This window comes from Danio rerio, chromosome 5 (assembly GCF_052040795.2).
Source record: "Danio rerio strain M-AB ecotype USA chromosome 5, GRCz13ab, whole genome shotgun sequence".
NCBI lineage: Eukaryota > Metazoa > Chordata > Actinopteri > Cypriniformes > Danionidae > Danio > Danio rerio.
Genome location: NC_141025.1, coordinates 11,958,935 through 11,981,006, shown reverse-complemented (window position 1 = coordinate 11,981,006; position 22,072 = coordinate 11,958,935). Strand labels below are relative to the sequence as shown.

General features: G+C 37.1%; 2 long non-coding RNA genes across 5 annotated transcripts in view; one reads left to right on the top strand and one right to left on the bottom strand.

Moving 5' to 3' along the window:
• The window catches only part of LOC141385758 (uncharacterized), a 68,770-nt gene that overhangs the window by 33,246 nt on the left and 13,452 nt on the right, over window positions 1-22,072 (top strand). For 2 of the 4 annotated variants that reach the window (XR_015490941.1, XR_015490940.1), the window contains exon 3: window positions 11,061-11,238. The exons of the other annotated variants lie outside the window; for them this stretch is intronic. This is a non-coding gene — a long non-coding RNA (uncharacterized LOC141385758). The remainder of the gene's footprint in view (window positions 1-11,060; window positions 11,239-22,072) is intronic. 4 annotated transcript variants of the gene reach the window in all.
• Window positions 948-22,072, bottom strand: part of LOC137495558 (uncharacterized) — a 386,993-nt gene continuing 365,868 nt past the window's right edge. Inside the window, exon 5 of the long non-coding RNA XR_015490865.1 lies at window positions 948-3,752. This is a non-coding gene — a long non-coding RNA (uncharacterized LOC137495558). The remainder of the gene's footprint in view (window positions 3,753-22,072) is intronic.

Below are 22,072 nucleotides of genomic sequence, written 5' to 3'. Positions count from 1 at the left end.
CATGACATTGTGTGGATGTTGCCAATGTGACGTCAATCAGACGTTGAATTTTGGTTGCCATAAATGACAAATGAATGTCAGTATTTGATGTCAATATGGCGTTGGTTTAGGATGTTGGCTCGACGTTGGATTGGATTTTGGTCACTTTCCAACACAACCTAAAATCAACCAAAGATCAACATCTAATAATGTTTCAGCTTGATATTCTGTGGATCTTACCACTATGATGTCTATCAGACGTTGGATTTTGGTTGCCATACCTCAAAAATAAATGTCAGTATTTGACGTCAATATGACGTTGAATTAAGATGTTGGCTTGACGTTGGATTTTGGTCACTTTCCAACACAACCTAAAATTAACAAAACATCCACGCCATTTCTCGTCATTATTGGACGTCAAAATAATATTGTCCTTAGATGCTGCAGACTCAAATCTAACCTAAAATTAACATATTATGACATTGTGTGTCTGCTGGGATAACATTGATCAAACAAGCAGTAAAAAACTTGAATGTTACAATATCAAAACATAATATTGATCAAAGAATGCTGAAAACATAATTGGTCCCAGCATATGCTAATAGTAAGAAATGTTGCTTGGACTGGTTACTGTGCAGGCACAGGACATCAACATAACATCAGATTGATGTTGTACCCCAATATCTTGGGACATTGCATTTTGATCGTAAATGAAAATTGGGTTGATGTCAATACCCAAAATCAGGCCGTCGTTAATGTCCAACGTCAGACAGACGTTGCAATTTGGTTACTTACCAACACAACCTAAAAACAACAAAATATCATGGTCAATATCAATATCATGTGCAATATTAAAACATAATATTGATCAACGAATGCTGAAAACTTAATTGGTTCCAACATATGCTAATAGTAAAAAAAATGTTGCTTGGACTGGTTGCTGGGAATGAAAGGAAATAATGATGTAAATAATGTTCAGTTTATTGCACATTCTTGATTGTTTTTAAATTCACAAGACATGTCTCATTAATAAATACAGGTATATATTTTGTTTTGTCTGCAACTCTCAAATTGCTGGTTGCCACTGACATTTAATAAATCACCAAGGATTTCTGTTTGAGCTAAAATTCTTCTTTAATGTTCTACTAAAGAATATGATCTGAAGAAAAAAAGGACAAGGATAATGCATTCATCTGTGTCCCTCATGTCATTCTCTGTGGGGTCCTCTGGGAGTATAGGGTCAGGTCGGAGCAGAAGCTTGCTTCACATAGCTTGCAGTATGTTATTTTCCACAGGGCTGGCCTTTGTCACTGGATATGTTCGTTTATTTTATGGACAGATTTTCTAGGTGCAGCCTAGGGCTGGAGGGGGTCTGGTTTATGGACCACAGGATATCATCTTTGCTATTTGCAGAGGATGCTTTCCTGTTGGGTGCATCAGGCCTGAACCTGCATAGTGTTGACAGGGACCGTTTGCAGCCGAGTGACACAGCAATGTGGTCAGTGTACCAGTCTTTTTGCGTGAAGAAGGAACTGAGACAATAGGCAAAGCTCTCATTTAACTGATCAATGCAGGTTTCTACTCTATGGTCATGAGGTTTGGGTCATGACACAAAGAACAAGGTTTAATCCCAAGGTTCACATAATCTTGGATCTGGCAGATGGTTGTTGTTGTTGGTTGTTGTTTACCTGCAACTTCTAAATGATTTAGGCTCAACATTCTCAAGCCAACCAATGTCTTAGACTGTAGCTTTACATTTGGCCAGAGTAGAACTGGTCACCTCGACTGAGCTTGCTTACTCCCAAGGTTTGTTCACCACTTTCATCAGTTGATGGATTATTGCTTGCTACTGTCACTTCTGGATTGTAGTTGTTTTTTTTTTTTTTTTTTACACAATTAATCCACGTTCCTACTTACTTCATGGTCATGATGTTTGGGTCATGATTGAAAGTACAAGATCTCGGATAAAAGGTTTAATCCCAAGGTTCACATAATCTTAGAGTTGGCAGAAGGTTGTTGTGCTCATTGATAAGTCAAGAACACAGGACTGATTCCTGCAAATACCCCAGTGACAGGCAAACCCCTGCAAGGATCCCTTTGGCTAGTTTGAAGTGATAACCCTACATGGATCTGCAACTTCTACATGATGAATGTTTATCATTCACTAGCCAACCAATGTCGTAGACTGCAGCTTTACTCCTTTATGTTTGGCCAGAGGAGAACTGGTCACCTCGACTGAGCCTGGTTTCTCTCAAGGTTTGTTGAGAATCAGAAATATCAGAATCAGAATCTTTATTATCAGTATACAAAATATAATGAAATTTGCATTTGCCCTTCCTTTTATTGCAGTCTTAATTATCTAAAACAACAATTAAAGATAACAATTAAAGTTATTGTCGATTAAAAAGACCACAACATTAGTAATATTGTTCACCAATTTTGTCAATTGGTAAAGTTTTGGTTCTTTGCTACTGTGACCTCAGTAGCAATCCATGTTCCCATTCTCATCATGGTCGACCGAAAGGACAAGATCTCAGATACAAAGTTTAATCGCAAGGTTCACATAATTCGGCACATGGTTGTCGTGCTCATTGAATCAAGACCGCAAACTCCCTCAAGACTCCTGCAAACACCCCAGTATCTGCATTGATCCTTTGGCTAGTCTGTAGTGTAGACCTGCAGCTTCTAAATGATCAAGTTAACCAATGTCTTAGCTTTGCCAATTTACATTTGGCCAGAGGAGAACTGGTCACGTTGATTGACCCTGGCTTCTACCAAGGTTTGTTGGCCACTTCCATCAATTAATAGAGTTTTGGTACAATTAAATTTAATTCCCCTTTATTTGTATAGCGCTTTTACAATGTAAATTGTGTCGAAGCAGCTTCAGATAGAAGATCATAGTATATTGAAACAGTGTCAGTTCAGTTTTTAGTGTTTAAGTCCAGTTTAGTTTAGCTCAGTTTAGTGTGTTAATAATCACTACTGAGAGTCCAAACACTGAAGAGCTAATCCATCGATGCGCAGCTCAACAGATCCCGACCCATGTAAGCCAGTGGCGACAGCGGCGAGGAAAAAACTTCACCAATTACCGAAAGTGAAGAATTAAAAAAACACGAGAGAAATCAGGCTCAGTTGGGCACGGCCATTTCTCCACTGGCCAAACGTCTTGTGCAGAGCTGCAGTCTAGGCGCCGGGGGCTGGAGAATGCTGGACCTCTGCAAAGACTCGTCTGTCCTTGGAGGATCACTGGAATCAGTCTCATGCTCTCCTCCTCCATGATCACCACAGCAGCTGCTCAGGATACGGCCTGGTCCAGGATTATGGAAACCTTGGGATCATCTCGTCGCTGGTCTTGGACCGAATCTGTGGCACTACATAGTCTGAGGACCTCGGGATGAGTATCCCCAGGTGGAAATAGAGAATAAGTTTCTTGCCACTGTCACCTCTGGCTTGCTTGGTTGGGGCTACATTATAAAAGTGATATAGAAATAAAGAAGATTTTATCAATCAGGTGGAAGCAATTAGCTTCCTTCTGGACACCTACCTGGGGAAGTTTTCTGAGCTTGTCTCACTGGGAAGAGGTCCCAGGGAAGACCAGTGACATGTTGTAAGGACTATGACTCCTGGATTGCCTAGAAATTTTTTGTGATTCCCTTGGTAGTGCTGGAGAAAGTGAGGGAAGTCTGAAATTCCCTGTTGAGACTGCTGTTCTTGCAATCTGGCCCAGGATAAGCAACTGATGATAGATGGGAGAAGAGAAAGTCATGGTCTTCCTGAGGGTGAGTAAATGAACAAAACATAATCATTTGGTGGGTGATATACCCATTTAATGATGTAATTAAATTATTTTGTTATAAAAAATATAAAAAAACATGGTTTGTTGAGTTATAAATGGAAGAGTTGTTTTTATATTGGCATTCAGAACATTCCAATAATAGAAAAACTAACATTTTATTCTGGATCCTCTTTCACAAAGCTATCATGTCTGGAGATGTGCAATAGAGGCCTGTTGGTTGCACTTAATTTATACTATATGTACTTAATATGTACTTATGATGGGGCGAGGCAGTGGCGCAGTGGGTAGTGCTGTCGCCTCACAGCAAGAAGGTCGCTGGTTCGAACCTTGGCTCAGTTGGCGTTTCTGTGTGGAGTTTGCATGTTATCCCTGCCATCGTGTGGGTTTCCTCCGGGTGCTCCAGTTTCCCCCACAGTCCAAAGACATGCGGTAAAGGTGAATTGGGTAGGCTAAATTGTCTGTAGTGTATGAGTGTGTGTGTGTGAATGTATGTGTGGATGTTTCCCAGAGATGGGTTGCGGCTGGAAGGGCATCCGCTAGAGGTGTGAACCTATACTGGTCTCATGGTTCGATTACGATTGTCATGCCATCGATTCGGTTCAATTCGATATCTCGGTGCATCACGGTGCATTGACGATGCTTTCTTTATACAGTGTTATATTTTAGGGGGGAGGCTATAACATGCTGTCTGTATAAACACACAGACACACAGCACCACACTGTCTCTCATTCAAACACATTCACAAACATAGACAGCATCAAACAAACAAACAAACACACACATACACAAACACACACACTTAAGCCCTTGCAATGGGGAGAGCTCGCGCTGAGCGGAGCAGAAAAACGAAAAAAATAAGCACTTTTCCGACGGTCCCTTACTGAGAGCTCCTCTCAGCGCGAGCTCTGCCGGCTAAAGTAAACGCAGATTGCGAGGGCTTAAACGGAGCAGTGCTCGTAATGTCGAGCGAAAAAAAGAAAGACAGCTGTGAAACATATCTAGCTTTGTCTTTCTGTAGGAAACACACTTTAGATCTTTTTAGGGTAAGAGGTTTTTGAGTTATTGCCGTCTATAACTGAATGTGTGTCAGGAATATGGAAAACAAATCCAACTGAACCGCGCTCATTTCTGGCGCCCCACTGGACATACAGCGCCCTTAGGACCCTGAGTTGGCTGAGTGTTGTAAATACCGGCGCTCACCTCCCTCGCGACAGAGCGCATAGAAGGAAATGACGTCAGTACATAATAACCGGTTATAATTATTACTGAATCGATACCGAATTGTCCGCGTCTGCATCGCGGTGGACAGAAGAAACAATTAATTTTGACACCCCGAGCATCCGCTGTGTAAAAACTTGCTGGATAAGTTGGCGGTTCATTCCTCTGTGGCGACCCTGGATTAATAAAGGGACTAAGCGGACAAGAAAATTAATGTACCTATGATGTGCTTATTTAAGAAAAAAAAAATCAAAAAAGTTTGTAAGATAACTGGGTTAGGGACTGTAAAATAATTTACCACTGGCCGATTTTTTATAGTGTAAATGTATGATTTTTATTTTAGCAGTTTGTAAGATGTCCACAATAAAATAGAAAACTTCTCTTGTTGTGTTTTACAGGAGAATAAAATGATAATTCCATTTTAGACTAACCTTTTCCTTCAAAGTCCTGAGAAATAAAAGTTTCCATTGAACATTTGTTTTTTTTTCTGCATATTGTTCATGCAATATCTTCACAGCACATAAAAAAAAACATTCACATTGTGTGAAAATAAAGATGTCGTGAACCCTCCATGGCAGATAATGTTAGTCAAACATGTCTGCCCACAAGATGCCAAACATCAACGCTCAATGAATTAGCAGCCAGCTGTATGCAAAGTGCCACAGAAAAGCGAGTAACAAAGTCTTCACATCAGCGAATGTTTCTTCGACACATCTTTGTTACCCCAGAAACATCAACCTCAGAAAAGCCTCTCAAAGCAAACCTGACACCACACCTACCTTCAAAAGGAATATCTAATCAGCGCAGCGTGTCGACTGCCATTTGCCTTCCATCTTTCCTCACGCACACCCACTTCATTTTCCCACATAATTCTCTCTCTTTCCAATCAAACATTTCTTTCTCTTGCTCTTTAAATATTTATCACAGAGCCCATGAGGACTGTGTCAGAGGTGTCATCGCACACTCTAGATCAAATCAACATCCATTTCCCATTCATACCTGTTTAGAAACACTCAGGAGGTTTCCCAAAACCATTGTTATCCAACTAAGTTTGCAAGTCATTACAAACATATTTGGTATTTCCTGAATCCATCGTTCCAACAAACATTAGCAAAGAGTATCGAAATCTTGGAAGGATGGTTGAAACTACATATCAAGAGCCACAGTGTTTCTCTGAATATAGCTCTAGATGTGTACTTTCAACCATCCATTCAGGATTTTAATGCTGTTTGTGAGTTAGTTTCTGGCTGTGTATACTCTAAGGGTGTACTCACACTAGGCCAGGGGTGCTCAATCCTGTTCCTGGAGATCTACTTTCCTGCAGAGTTCAGCTCCAACCCTGATCAAACACAACTAAACCAACCAAGTAGGACCTGAAGGAGTACTTAGTATTTAAAGACAAGTGCTTATGATTAAGGTTGCAACTGAAGTCTGCAGGAAGGTAGATCTCCAGGAACAGGATTGGGCTAAGCTATTTGAACCATGACCGCATTGCCCGGGCTATTTGTGCTTTGGCATGGTATGCTTGTAGTGTGAGTGCAAAGGGTGCCTAAGCGCAAAACTGAAGACACAACATTACTTTTAAGGGACTTTTCTTATGGATTTATTAATCATTCTTTCTTCTCAATGAACACAAACGGTCATAGTTTATTAAAGATGCAACCGCTTGCTGCACGACAGCTGCCACTTTTAGCAAACCTCCTAATATGTGAAGCATGATGACTTTGGGAAAGTGCGATCATCAAAAGTGGTGGATCTGTTCAACAAACAATTTGACTGTATGTCAACGTTTCCCAAAATGACTTAAAATGATACAAAGCAATATAACTAAAGAAATCTCCACTGTACAGAGTGAGATCACTTCTTTTAACTGAACAGCCACATCATCAATGAAGTAAGTGTGCTCAGGCTCAGAAGAGAAAATGCAGTGTGAGTGCAGACTTGCGGGGGGGACGGGAGGGGGAATAGTCGCGCCCTGACACGGTTCAATGCAACCGTACCAAGTTTGAGTACTTAAGTGTCTTAAATTATTTTAAATGTCTTATATTGTCTGGGGTGTTTTTGTGATAAACTTTGTAGAACTTAATAATACACTACCAGTAAATGTTTTGGTTATTTTACAGACTTTATTTCTCTCTATATAGTTTTTTTTATACCTTACATTATTTCAAACTAATACAAGCTATATATATATATATATATATATATATATATATATATATATATATATATATATATATGTATGTATGTATGTATGTATATATATATATATATATATATATATATATATATATATATATATATATATGTATGTATGTATGTATGTATATATATATATATATATATATATATATATATATATATATATATATATATATATATATATATATATATATATATACATACATACATACAGTTTAAATCAGAATTATTAGCCCCCTTGTTTATATTTTTCTCCAATTTCTGTTTGACGTAGAGAAGATTTTTTTTCAACACATTTCTAAACATAATAATTTTAATAACATATCTCTGATAACTGATTTATTTTATCACTGCTATGATGACAGTAAATAAAATTTCACCAGATATATTTCAAGGCAGCTTAAAGTGACATTTAAAGGCTTAACTACACTGTAAAAAATTGCTGTTAAAAAACGGTCAGATTCTACAGTAAAATAATGTTTTTTCACTAAAACAGTAATATTCTGTTAAAAACAGTGCTTTCTGGGTAACATTTTTGTCTTCGAGAAAGTAACCAACTGCAGAAAACTGTGAGCTAACAGAGTTCAGATTCGATGTTTTGAAGTCTGTGTTTGAAATCACACTTTGTGTCCTTGTTCACTATTTCATACACTAGTTAACTAATATAGTTCACCTGACAGAGTTAATGAACACTAATGAGTGAATTCAGACACTGATGAACACCTGCTGTTAATAATTACAATTACTGAAGAAAATAAACAAGAAACACAAACAGTGACTTGAGTTACAACATTAAATAAAATCAAATAAAATAAAACAGCTTCAGTCTCAGCAGAGGATCATTAAACAACTCCACAAACAACAGCAGACACACTTATTACTGACTGATTTGACTTCCATACTATTCTCATTGAGATCCAACAGAAATTAAGGTGTTTTTTGTGTCACCGTAATGGAGTGAGGGGCTGGTTTAGTTGGGCTCTTCACCCTTGAACTCATTTAATAAAACTTTCCAACTGCTGTAATACAGAGTTTACAAAACGTTTGTACCGTAGCGAAAAAAAAGTTGGGAAGTCAATAAATAGAGAAATCTATTTGTCTGAAATTAGTTCTGATAAATGTTTTGTTATAAATCTGGAAGAAGGGCCTCATGCAATAGATTTTATGCTTAGTTGCAGGTATTAATTTAATTAATGAGAAGTGGAAACAGAAAAGATATCTCCGTAATTACTTAACAGTTAAGAAATAACATACAAAAACAGTTCAGTTATGACAAATACACACTCAGACCTCATGAATCTGACCTTGTATCTCAACAATGGTAACATCTCAAATGTTTCATGCTGCAATGCATGCTGGGAGTGGCACTGTACAAATATCCCAGCATGCATTGCGGTATAAATAAATGTTGTATAATGGTCTCACACTTTTCTTTATTTGTGTTTGATTCTGCTGTTGTTTATGTTTAGACTTTCAGTTGCCTGTTTGTGAGTTAAACTGTTAATTTTGTTAGTTGTCACCATTATTGAGGTTCATATGCTGATTATTGATGTCTCTTTGAGTGCAATTTACATCATAGAGCAGTGTTATTGTCCAAGAAATTCTTAAAACCTTCCAGAAATCATTGCCATATATATACATATAATGTAAAACAATAGATTTAACATTAAATAGGAGCAGTAAATTTTATTATACTAAATGAGAACAGACTCTGCCATTTAATGGCAACATGAACATCACCAGATCTTATTTAGGTTTTTGGCTGACTTGCCACAACAAAGGAGCTTTTTAAACAAAGTTCTTAACAATTGCAGCAGCCAAGATATATAAATGTTAAAAATGACAGGGCTAAGAGCCCAACTAAAGCAAACTCTGTTCTCCATGATGGTGACGTAAAATGTTAACCTTTCTCTCAAGAAGAACTTTAGTAGATGTTATACAAAATACATGTATTAAGTAATAAGTGTAGCTGGTGATGATGTTTGTAGAGTTGTTTAATCATCCGCTGATCATTTAAATTATTAAATCATTTGTTGTTCTTCAGGTTATTCCATTATAAAGCTGTGACTAAAGTTTTGTATGTTCTGTTCTTGTTTTTTCCCTTCAGTATTTCTTCATTTGTTCATTGTTAATCCTCAATTATCATTTAATTAGTCAGTTAATTAATGAATTTACTTCAGCTTTGCTACATGTTTCTTGAACACTCAGTAGTGTGGACACTTCAATAAAAACTGAAGTATATGCTCTGGGGTTTAAAGGGTTAAAGGTGTGAGAGGTAAAAACACAGTGTAAAAATGTATTTTAACAGTAATATACTGTTAATTTACACTACGGAAATAGACTGTAAAAAAACAGTATATTGCTGGCAACCACAGCTGCCAGTAGATTACTGTTAAATCAAGGAAAAAACAGTATTTTACTGTAAAACCTGAAGCTAATTTCTTCTGTCTGTCACCGTTGTGGAGGAGAGTAGAGCCAGTGTATGAGTTAAAGATGAACAATGAACTGCTGATGTTATTCTGCATGTTTCTCTATTTAAAGATAGCGGCTGTTTAGTTGCTGATGCAGTCAGAATCTCTCTGTTGATTCCAGATTTACATGTATGTGTGCTGTTGTGAAAAATAAGACATTAGAGTTAAACCAAACTTTTCTATTTAACTAAAATAAGTTATCATTATAAGTATGCTTCTAAGCATATATAACACATTACTTCATAAACTCATTCAGCAGTTGACCAAGTTGAGGCAGTTGCTTTCAGTGAGCAAAATGAGTTCACTTGAGTATTGTGTAAATCAATGTAGTCCATGTATTTTTACAGCAACATACTGTAAAATAACAGTACATTGCTGGCAACTGCAGCTGCCAGTATTTTACTGTTTTTTAACGGGACAATTTTTAACAGTGTAGGTTAATTAGGTTAACTAGGCAGGTTAGGGTAATTAGGCAAGTCATTGTATAATGATGGTTTGTTCTGCAGACTATCAAAAACAAAAATCGCTGAAAGGGGCAAATAATATTGACCTTAAAATGGCTTTAAAAATGTTTTATTCTAGCCGAAATAAAACAAATAGGACTTTCTATTTTCTACTATCTGTTGTCACTATATATATATATATATATATATATATATATATATATATATATATATATATATATATATATATATATATATATATATGGGTGTAGTTTTAATTTGTATAATTTAAAAATGTATCTGTACTGTATATGCAAGGTTTTTCATATTTTGTAATTCATGTTTTTGTAGAACTTTTTTTATTTTTATTATTTCCTATTTATTTATGCTTTTGAATTGCATCATGGAACCTTAATTTTTCTTCCAACAACAGTAAACTTTGAAAAGGGTGACTTTTATTAACATTTTCAATAGTTTAAAGAGATATATTGTCTGGGTTGGTGTTGTATATTACATTACAAAAACCTTGTAATAAGCCGCCAGTACATTTTCTGTTATTTTTTTTTTCTGACTTATTACTCCATATATTTTGTTATGCGTTATACTATTTCAATCGACTAAAATGTAAATAAAGTCACCTTGTTAAACTATACAGTTCAACATCAAAAGCTGACATAGCAGAGATCAAGTTTCCATAATGCAATTCACAACCATAAATAAATGAAAACACTTGAGAATAACAAAATGGAGAAACTTTTATTTAACAGATAGTTTTGAAAGTGTGATGTTTGAGTGCATGAAAGTTGTATAAATAGGTCTTTGAAATAGTAATAATGATAATAATAATAGTATTAAAACAATTGTCTACTGAAAAAAAATAATAGTAATATTAATTTCTTAATATAAATGCAGATATATGCACCAAATAAATGAAAATAATTTTCCATTAGGGCGACGCAGTGGCGCAGTGTTGTCACCTCACAGCAAGAAGATCGCAGGTTCGAGCCTCAGCTGGGTCAGTTGGCGTTTCTGTGTGGAGTTTGCATGTTCTTCCTGCATTCGTGTGGGTTTCCTCCGGGAGCTCCGGTTTCACCCAAAGTCCAAAGACATGCGGTACAGGTGAATCGGGTAAGCTAAAATTGTCCGTAGTGTATGAATGTGAATGAGTGTGTATGGATGTTTCCCAGAGATCGGTTGCAGCTGGAAGGGCATCCGCTGTGTAATACATATGCTGAATAAGTTGGCGGTTCATTCTGCTGTGTCAACCCTGGATTAATAAAGCGACTAAGCCGACAAGAAAATGAATGAATTTTCCATTATTTTATTATATTTGATTTATACATGAGATTAGCCTACATGTTAGCTATTGTAAGTGGCTTTTAGTTTTAGAATAGTGCAGAAGTGTCCTGGAGAGCGGATGTAATGCAAAGCTTAGTTCCAACCCTAATCAGAGTTTATCAAGCTCTTACTAGACTTTCTAGAAGCATCCTTGCAGATTTTAGCAAGTTTTAGCTAAAATCTACAGTACACCAGCCCTTCAAAACTGAGTTTGGACACCCCTGGAGTAGAGTACTCTCAATAATGTTTGTAGAAGAAATATAGTCCCTTTGTGTGCCGTTTACCTACGCATTAAAGCAACATCAATAATAATACATTTAGAGCATCATTACAGATGTTTTACAATTTAAGACAATCAAGCTGTAGAATGGCCTAGCCAATCACCTGATGTAAAACCGATAGAAAATACTAAACAAAGTCCAGATTTGATAGACGAGACCCACAGAATCATCAAGATTTTTACACTCTGTTGAAGTCTAATAAAATCACACCTGAGCAATGTATGTGACTTCATCTACATATCTAACATCCTTACATCATTACAGATGTTTTACAATTTAACAAACTAGCTTCAAATAATAGATCTGCGATCAAGCACTTGTCACAACATCATTCATTTCCCAAACAATGCATCATACTATAATAGTTTAGCCACAAGTTACATCGTTGTTTGGGAAACACATCCCTGGCTGGGAGAGAATTGATGTCCCAACCAGGTAACCAGGTCCCAAGTGCAGTGGGAGTCCATTCGAGGACAAGCTGGTTATGTGAATGGGTCCTTTGGGTGCACCAGCCCTTTAAGAGAGCCTCGGCCCCCCGGAGATGACAGGCTGTAATCCTGCTAAACGAATAGACTGTGGTAAGAGAGGACGGGGCATGGCACATCTGTCTCTGCTCTGTGGCAAATCCCTCACTTTGAGATCCAGTGAGGGATCACTGCTTATACAGAGAGATATACAGCATAAGGACAGGGATAGAGACGCTGATTCCGGTTGGCAGTATTTCACTGTTTACGATGCGTTCTGTGTGCTGAGGTCAAACTGGTTCGCTGGATGTCTAACACCATGTCTCTTTCATGACTTTATCTTTGTTGAATGATTTAAAAGGAGTATTTTGTTGTCGTCTAAATGATGGCTTATCTGAAAAATGAATGTCCTGTCATCGTTTACTTGCCCCTTATATCATTAAAAACCCATAAAGAGATCTTAAAGTATCCTAAAGCAATATTTTTTTCATGTTTGACCATATGAAATAACAATCTCTTGCATTGTGTACAAACATATTGTGTCTCCCAGAAAATATTTGCATTCATTCTCCCTAATCCTACTACCTAATGCCAAACTCAAATGACTTTTTAGTGAGTTAAAAATCTTAGTTAATGGTTTGTTAATTGCAAGAATTGCAACATAAAGTAAAGTGTGACAAAATTATATAGGTGACTTATTAAAAGATTTGGCAAAATGCAAGATTACCTCATGAATGCATAGCAGGAAAGAACACTGATGTTAGAGTAATGCTTTTTCAATAATTATGATGTATCAAGCTAGTCCATGTCTTTTTTTTATAGTAAACAAACCCTAACAACACTGACCAATCACAGCACATACATGACATCTATTTTTACCTATAAATATATCAGGCCTTATTATCTAAGCATTACACTGCTTTTTTAACTTCGAGTTATTGTCTTGTTTCTAGTCTACACATCTAAAACTTCTTAGATCAAGAAGCATTTTCTAAAAAAAAAAACTAAAAGTATTGCCTTGTTTTCAGAAATAATCTGTCAAAATTAAGTGAGTTTTACCTTAAAACAGACAAAATCTGCCAGTGGTGTAAGCAATATTATTCTATTTAAATCCAAAAACTAAGATTAATTAGATATCTACATATCTTAATTAATGTCTTCCTTAATGTGTTGTACATCTACTAACTCATGTTATAAATAAAATACACTGAACTCAAGTTAATTCCTGATAGTTCATGACATACTAATGAATGAATAAATGCATAATTCACACATGAGTTCCTGCACTTTACCGTAAAGTGTTGCCATATTTTCTTTATCAGTAACACTTTATTTTAAGGTACAATTCACGCCATTGCCAACCCATTATAAGACTTTAAACTCAATAGAGTATTATTTAATATCATAATAATAGTTATTAAGGTAGTTGTTGGTTTTAGGAATTGAGTAGGATTAGTGATCTAGAATATATCAAGATAAATATTAATAAACAGCCAATATATCGAGATAGGGGTCTATTATACTTTACCTGAAAATCACAAAGCAGCTCATCCTGCCAGAAACTGAATCTTTCAGCTTAATATTAAAGCTTAAAATAAGGCAGTCAACCAGTCAAGCCTTTATTTAACACAACAATCCCAACAAAGCACAACATTGAGCTTTACTGGAGCTCAGTTTTTTTTTTATTTAAAAACTAATATTTCCTCCCAATTTCTATCCCTTTAGTGGCTTCATATGAACTATCCCTTTACATGTACGTATTACAGTCTATAGCTATTTCAATAGATTTCATCATAAATGAACAGAGAAAGGGTTTTCATACACTTAAAATGTATGTGTGTGGCTGCTGTGCCTCAAAATCACGATTTTGCTTAGTCTATAACTCTGTCTATGCATTGATGTATTAATAACGTGTTAAATTTTCCCGTTCATTATTTTAAACCAAGAAAGAGACAAATTGCATTGTACTGTCTATTGAAATCGACAGCGTGCCACAGCTGCGGTCCATAAACAATGTAGTTGTAAATTATTTTCCCAATAACAAGCATGACCTACATCCCGGTTCAATTCTTTCTTAAATTACCTGCTGTATTACACCCCCTGAACCCATATGAATGTTTGCAATTTGCTCGGTGTGCCTGCGAGTTCATTGATTGTTATGTATGACTACATAAACATGAATATTTGCTTGTGGCGAATCCATAATCTGCCGCCTCATCTGGTAGACACGCATGCACTGATTCTCCTCCTGTTAGTTAAAGGTCAGCCGGGACTGTCATGCAGTTATGGAGGCATTTTCCATGTGTGGGTATTATTGCTGTTTCCATCATGAGCGTATGAATAAAGGGTGGGGAAAAGTGTCGCTGCATACAGTGAAATTATTAGTAAAAGTATTGAACGTCATCGTTTTTCTAAGAAAACATATTTCTGAAGGTGCTGTTGACTTGAAATTTTAACCAGATGTTGGTAATAACCAACAAAATACATATAAGAAAACAAAAAATAATTTGTTAACTCATTAAGTTACTCATTAAGTTAAGTAACTCATTAAGTTATGTGTAATAAAATTAAATGAGGGTAAAAGTATTGGACACATGTAGAAAGGGAGGTGTAGAAATTCAGTGAAAGCCCAGGTAGCATCTGAAATCTTTCAGTAGTTCTTCAGCAATCCTCATTGTAAATGAATATTAGCTGCTTTGGTCCAACATCTAAATTATCAGGATGATGAAGATGAAACCAGGGTGGACATTTCAGCAAGACAATGATCCAAAACACAGCCAAGGACAATCTCAAATGCTTTTAGAGAAAGACAGTCAAGCTGTAGAATGGCCCAGCCAATCACCTGACCTAAATCTAATAGAAAATACAAAATAAAGCTCAGATTTGAAAGACGAGACCCACAGAATCAAGATTTTTACACTCTGTTGAAGTCTGATAAAATCACTCCTGAGCAATGCTTGTGACTTCATTCACCACATGAGAGGGATATTTAAGTTGCCAAAACCAAAAAGCCTTTCTCTTTGTGTCATCACATTGTCATTAACTAATTTTTCAGATTATTTTATTATTATTATTATTTATTTTTTTTGTATTGGATTTGGGGTTTTACAAAATCTGGTTCAACCCTATGTCAACAGCTCCTTTAGAAATGTTATGACATCAATAAAAAAAGAAATAAAAAAAGAAATAAATAATAAAATAAAAATAAAGCCAATTGATTGATATCAAATGCGAAATGCAATTGATATTAAATGCAAATGAATAATAAACCGCCTGAATTGTAATGTCTAGCGCCCCCCTATGAGAATAAAATGCCCCTTCAGTAATGACATCCTGGCGCCGGGCCTGCATGAAGTACTGTTCTATTGTAATAAGGCAAAGCTAAAAATCTATGCTTAAACCGCCACCCAGGGGCCAAAAGCTTCTGGCGCACGTAGGTACCTCCATTGGCGTTAAGAACGGCGGTAAAGGAAACATTTTGAAGTAGTGACATCTGAAAGTAAATTGAATAAACAAAATTTGTACATGGTGTGTGTGTGTGAGAGAGAGAGAGAGAGAGAGAGAGAGAGAGTCAACTTGAATATTTAAGTTCACTAAGCTTAAACCATGTTCATTACACTTGAATTATAAAGTCCTATTAGCATCATTCTTAATTACATTACAACAACTTATATATTTAAGTTAACTAGATCACGCTATTCAGACCCGGATTAAAAACACATGGGCCCCTGGGCACATTGTCTTGCAAGGCCCCCTACCTGGCCGCACCCCTATTGTTGAATTAAAAAAATAAGAATGATATAATAATTTTTAAATAAAATGAGTCTTTAATTTGTTGCCCACATATTTAAATAAAGGATATATAGTACATATGTATTTATAGTCTACAAAGATTTAACTTAGTTTTTCAAAGCATTGAATAAAAATACTAATAAAACTAGTGAAAATTGATTTTTAGTATACTTGTTCAAGTGCACTGAAACAGTACTATATATAATATAGTACTAATAAATATGTATAATTTTTAAGGGTATTTTTAATGTATAGCTTTACAAATGTATAAAGCATATTATTGGCATGGCATATAACACAATGCCTCACCAATCCAGTTCTATGAATCTGAGTCTTTCATAATACACACACTTATTAATGATTTACTGTCTCTCTCCTCCTCTCCCTGTATTTTCGCTACTCTTCTCGTGATGAAGATTAGACAAGCAGCATAGATCAACTTGATTATAAACCTGAAAGTATCCGAAATCACACACACCTCTTCTCCTCTCCCGTCTCTCTCCTCTCCAGGGCCTCTCTCTCTCTCTTTCTCTCTCTCTCTCTCTCTCTCTCTCTCTCTCTCTCTCTCTCTCTCTTCTGTCTGAATCCAGTCCTTGCTGTTCTGGTGTTAGCCTCCTCCACCTGGTTAATGCTAGCTTACTCATCTAACGCCTTCTTCTATACTCTAATTTTCCTGATCATGGGTCTGTTTGAAGAAGGTGTGTATGTAACATGCCTCAATAAAGATGCCTCCTCTCCCCTTTTCTCACATTTGCTAAATCCACTTGTTCACTCAGTTTTGATCTATGACAAATAACGTTACAGTCCGCTCAGTTAAGCGTGGGTTATTTCAAAACTGGTGTTTCCGCGCTTGACCAATTACAGCATTCTGTTTAGTTAAAGAAAGAAAATTTAAATATAACAATAATAATTATAGTTATATGTAAAAGCGATTTTTTTGCTCAGAGAAAATACAGTTGTCTGACGGTAGTTTTTACAGAGAGGGAGGCACTTTTATTAGGGCTAAACATTATTAAATACCCACAAGGCACTTGTGACTTTATCACATTTGCATTATTTTTTAAAAAATGTTACATTCCTAGTAAAAATGAATATATTTCCAATCTGATATGTAATAGGGAGAAAAAAGTAGCACGAGTTTAGCAGCTGGTGGATTCGAACCGGTTTGATCAATCGCGTCAAAAGATGATGCCGTGCGCTTTATGAAGTACACCACTCACGCTGTTATGATGATTTGCTCTTTACTCATGTTGTCTCTGTCAATCAGTAATTGATGGGCGTAAACCGTGAATATAGCTTATTCCAACTAGGTGCGCTATTTGCACTTAGCCTGAAAAGACAGTCCGAAAGTGTCTTTTTTCTCCCCCCTTGCAGGGGCCCCAAGTGGGCATGGCCCTGACGCTACTACACTTGTATTGTCAAGTCCTGTCAACTTTAACCTGAGTTAAGACAACTCAAATATTAAAGTGAATTAGTTTTAAGGAAGCATAGACACTTACCTTTTTTTTAAGTTGAAACAACTAAATGTTTTTACAGTGTTTATTTTCCTTACAGGCGAATATTAGTCTAGGCCAGGGATGTCCAAACTCAGTCCTGGAGGGCTGGTGTCCTGCATAGTTTAGCTCTAGCTTGCTTCAACACACCTGTCTAGAGGTTTATAGTATATCTAGTAAGAGCTTGATTAGCTGGTTCAGGTGTGCTTAATTGAGGTTGGAACTAAAACATGTAGGACACCGCCTACTACTCAGTAGGTACTGCATTTGAATTTAAACGTACTACTCGGCCGGTAAAAAAGTACGCTCTATACAGTATGAATGTGAAAAGTATGAATGGAATTCGGACGTACTACATCCGCCATTTTGTCATGGTCACGTGACCTACCTGCGTCAGTTGCGTCGCCTCACTTCCATTCATGAATTCTTTCACAGGGCATTGTGGGATAGCGCAGCGTGCATGGAATGCACACTTCAGAATCTCGCCGGAAGAAGTAAGTCAACCGGGTACTTCTCGCCTACTGATTTTCGAATTCTATGAATTCGGATATCCTACTCGGCTCGCATACTGATTTTAGCGTACTATATAGTATGGAAGTATGCGGTTTCGGACGCAGCATGGGCCTCCAGGATCAAGTTTGGACACCCCTGAGTGTACTCTAAGTAAAACAAACTGACACCAGATAAAAGCTGACACTTACGCACTATAACGCTATCACCAATCCCTAAATAGCTGAGGAATATACAAAAGATAGATGTAAACATCACCAATTTGCTGTTCTGACAGGGACACAAAAGAGGGTGTAGTATACGTATCTCAAGAAGTGGTGAAAAGAGTACTGAACAATCATACTCAAGTAAAAGTACCATTACTTGCCTAAAAATGTTGTGCAAGTAGAGTAAAAGTGTCTTTTGTAAATATTACTCAAAGTAAGAGTGAACATTAGCCCTTTCTAAAGTACTCGTGAGTAATGAGTATTACGCTGTAAAAAGCTAATGCATATACATGTTTGTGATCATATGTCTATTTTGATTCCATTGATTTGTGATCCAAATATTCATACCTTGAAACATGGAAAATGACCAGTTTCTGTTGCATTTCTATGGAGATCCATATAACACTGAATGTGTAAAATATATATTAAAATTGTTGCTAGACCTTTGTTTTTTTTAGCTGTGATCTAGAAAAAGCAATAGGGGAAAGTATCAGTAAGTTGAGAATTCTTCTAAAGCTTCTAAAACCTCTGAGCAAAGACAATTTCTACAAAATGTGTGCTTTTTTGCAAAGCACACAGTGAAATGTTTGATTCATTTGCATGGCTCCAGTTAAAGACAGCACATCAGAGAAAGGAGCAATTTGCTTTCAAGCGTTCACCAGTGCAACTTTACTTTGAGCATCCTCAAATTCCCTGATTGTATCCTCATAATCATGTGCAAGAGACTGTTGTGTTCAAAGCTTTTAATTAGGGAATTAGGAGATTTTCAACCTCAACACTGACGGTTTTGTCGTGACTCTGGGAATAACATTTTACATTCTTTCCTTTTTTTTTTGGTAACATCTTTGTAACAGTGCATGCAAATGTCATCATGACGGATGAGCCTTCATGTGGAAAAGATACAAATCAAACACAAGTAATAAGCCACAAAATGCCAACCAGACTGTAATCGCAGTGAATGATTTATTTTTTGATTTTTCTGAAATATTCATATAACCCCCCTTTTTTCAGACAATTGTAGGAGTGAACAGAGGTTTGTAAAGTGGTGCTTGCGACCCAACTCAATCTCAAAATTCAGAGTAAAATAGAAGATTTAATAAGAAAACAATCCATTTTTGATTGAATGAGTCATATTTCAATTAACACCTTCCACGCTCTAAAAATATCTGTAAATTAGCAGTTTTCAGTATTTTGTGATTCATGTTTTTATTTTTTACCTTTTCTTTTTGCTTTTGAATTGCATTATGAGACTTTGGTTTTTTTTTCTGACAACTTTTAATCTTGAAAGGTTGAAAAAAAGTGACTTATTAACATTTTTAATAGTTTAAAGTGTTATAACTTCCTTGGTGTAGCCGGGGCCGGTCTTAACGGCTCGACTACCCCTCTGCGTTGTGTTGTGTTGTGTAAAGTAAAGAGCTGGAGTCTGCCTGCAGGTTCAGCGGTCTCATTTATTTAAGTGCTGCACAAACAGAGAACATGCAGTTAGTCTTCTCTTAAAACTCCTCTTACGCCTGCTACTGCTCGCTCTGCTCTGTCCTCCGACAGACTGAAGCAAAGCGCGCGCTATGTCACTGACGTCATCGCGGCAACGCACGTCAATGACGTCATCGCGCCGACGCGTCAAAACAAAAATAAAACATTTTCTCTTTATTTCTTACATATTAATGACCAACAAAACAAAGATTTTGCGTGAATTTATAACGAAAACATAAATAAATTTAATACCTGTTACATTGGCACCCATCTTGCTTTGGTCACTTGCTTTGTGTTCTTTGTATGTTGGACAGTGCATTGTATGTGTTAAAGTTTGTGACTACTGAGGCCCCGTTTACACTAATGCGTTTTCGTTTTAAAACGCATAAGTATTGCTACGGTTATGCCATCCGTCCACACTACGCCAGAGTTCTCGAGCGCCGTAAACGGAGCGTTTCGAAACTGCTGGAGAGGCCGTTTTCATTCTGAAACACTGCTGCTCCGTTTTAGTGTGGATGATGAAAAACGGAGACATCTGAAAACGGAGGCGGGACTGCTGAGATTCGCTACCTGATTGGGGCTTTTGTGTCATTGCGTATCCTTCTCTTATTCATCAAGTCCCTATCACATGACTATAACACATGGCTTTAATGCTACCGGAAGACAGTACTGTAAACAACAACATGGACACAGAAATGGGAGCGTTGTTTGCACTATTGTCTGTTTTAGGCGCCATTGTGCAGTTATTCGTTTGTTACGTTTAATAACATCTCGACCTCGTCGTCTGTCCACAAAAATACCTCTCTTGCTTTCTTTGCCATCACGTTTACTGTTTAACCGGCGTTTGTTGATTAACAATAACCAAATGCCGAGAGAGACGCATGCTTTTTGTTTTTACTAGAACGCGCATGCCCAGAGTGCGCGAATGGTCACGTGATATACGTTTTTGGTGGCGTAGTGTGGACGGAGAAATGTTCAGAGACGCTAGGTGAAACGATAGTGTGGATGCGGATCATTTTTGATCTAAAACATCGTTTTAAAACTAAAACGCACTCGTGTAAACGGGGCCTGAGATGTGTGAGTACTGTTTGTTTTCTGTTTGCTTTGTGGTACTTTGTTCTACTGGCTTGTTTGACCTTTTTTGTCTGTTAGATTAGATTGGATTCAACTTTATTGTCATAACACATGTACAAGTAGAAGGCAACGAAATGCAGTTGATGTCTAACTAGGAGTGCAACAGTAGCAACTACAGGATATACTGTACAGATCAAAAGTTTGGACACACCTTGTCATTCAAAGAGTTTTCTTTATTTTCATGACTATGAAAATTGTAGATTCACACTGAAGGCATCAAAACTATAAATGAACACATGCATGTGGAATTATATACATAACAAAAAAGTGTGCAACAACTGAAAATATGTCAAATTCTAGCTTCAAAGTAGCCACCTTTTGCTTTGTATACTGCTTTGTACACTCTTGGCATTCTCTTGATGAGCTTCAAGAGGTAGTCACCTGAAATGGTCTTCACTTCACAGATGTGCCCTGTCAGGTTTAATAAGTGGGATTTCTTGCCTTATAAATGGGGTTGGGAACATCAAGCTGCAGTCACACTAGAGTTTGTGTGAGTGAAATTCTGTCGTAAGGTGCTGCAAAAAGGGGCGGTATTAAACAAGCTTATAATGCTGCGTTCACACCAGACGCAAAACACGCGTCAAGCGCGAGTGATTTACATGTTAAGTCAATGCAAACGCGCGAATAGACATCCTGTGGCGCGATACGCGCGAATGGCGCGGCGCGAATGACGCAAATGGCGCGGGGCGAATTGAGCGGTTTGCGCGTTTGAATCTCTCGAATTCGAAAATCTGAACTTCAGCGTACATTCGCGCCGCGTTAACCAATCAGAAGCTTGCTCTTGTGGGGGCGTAATTGTGACGTAGAACCTGTTGTCGGTGTTCCCAGGGAAATCCTCCAGCCTTCACCGACAACAGTTCATCAAACTCGGCTTGGCTCAGTCAGAAGCACCGCTGAAAGCCTATTTCAATTTCACAGGTCAGAGTTCACCAAGTTTTTGAACTGCACCGCAGCAACCTGCGAAACTTAACGCATAACCTTGCGTTTCCGGTCTGACGCATTTGCGTGCGTATAAATGGAAGTCAATGGGGAGCAAAGCCCAGTGTGACCGCAGCTTTAGTTGTATTGTGCAGAAGTTAGGTGGATACACAGTTGATACTTACTGAATAGACTATTAGATTTTGTATTATGGCAATAAAAAAGCGGGGATGTCCTAAAAGTTTGAAATCAAACTGTATAGAGAGACTCATCAAATGGTAATAATAAACGTTTACAAAGCGCTGCAATACTTTCGAAAAATCAAGATCAAATTATATATCCATGCCTAACAT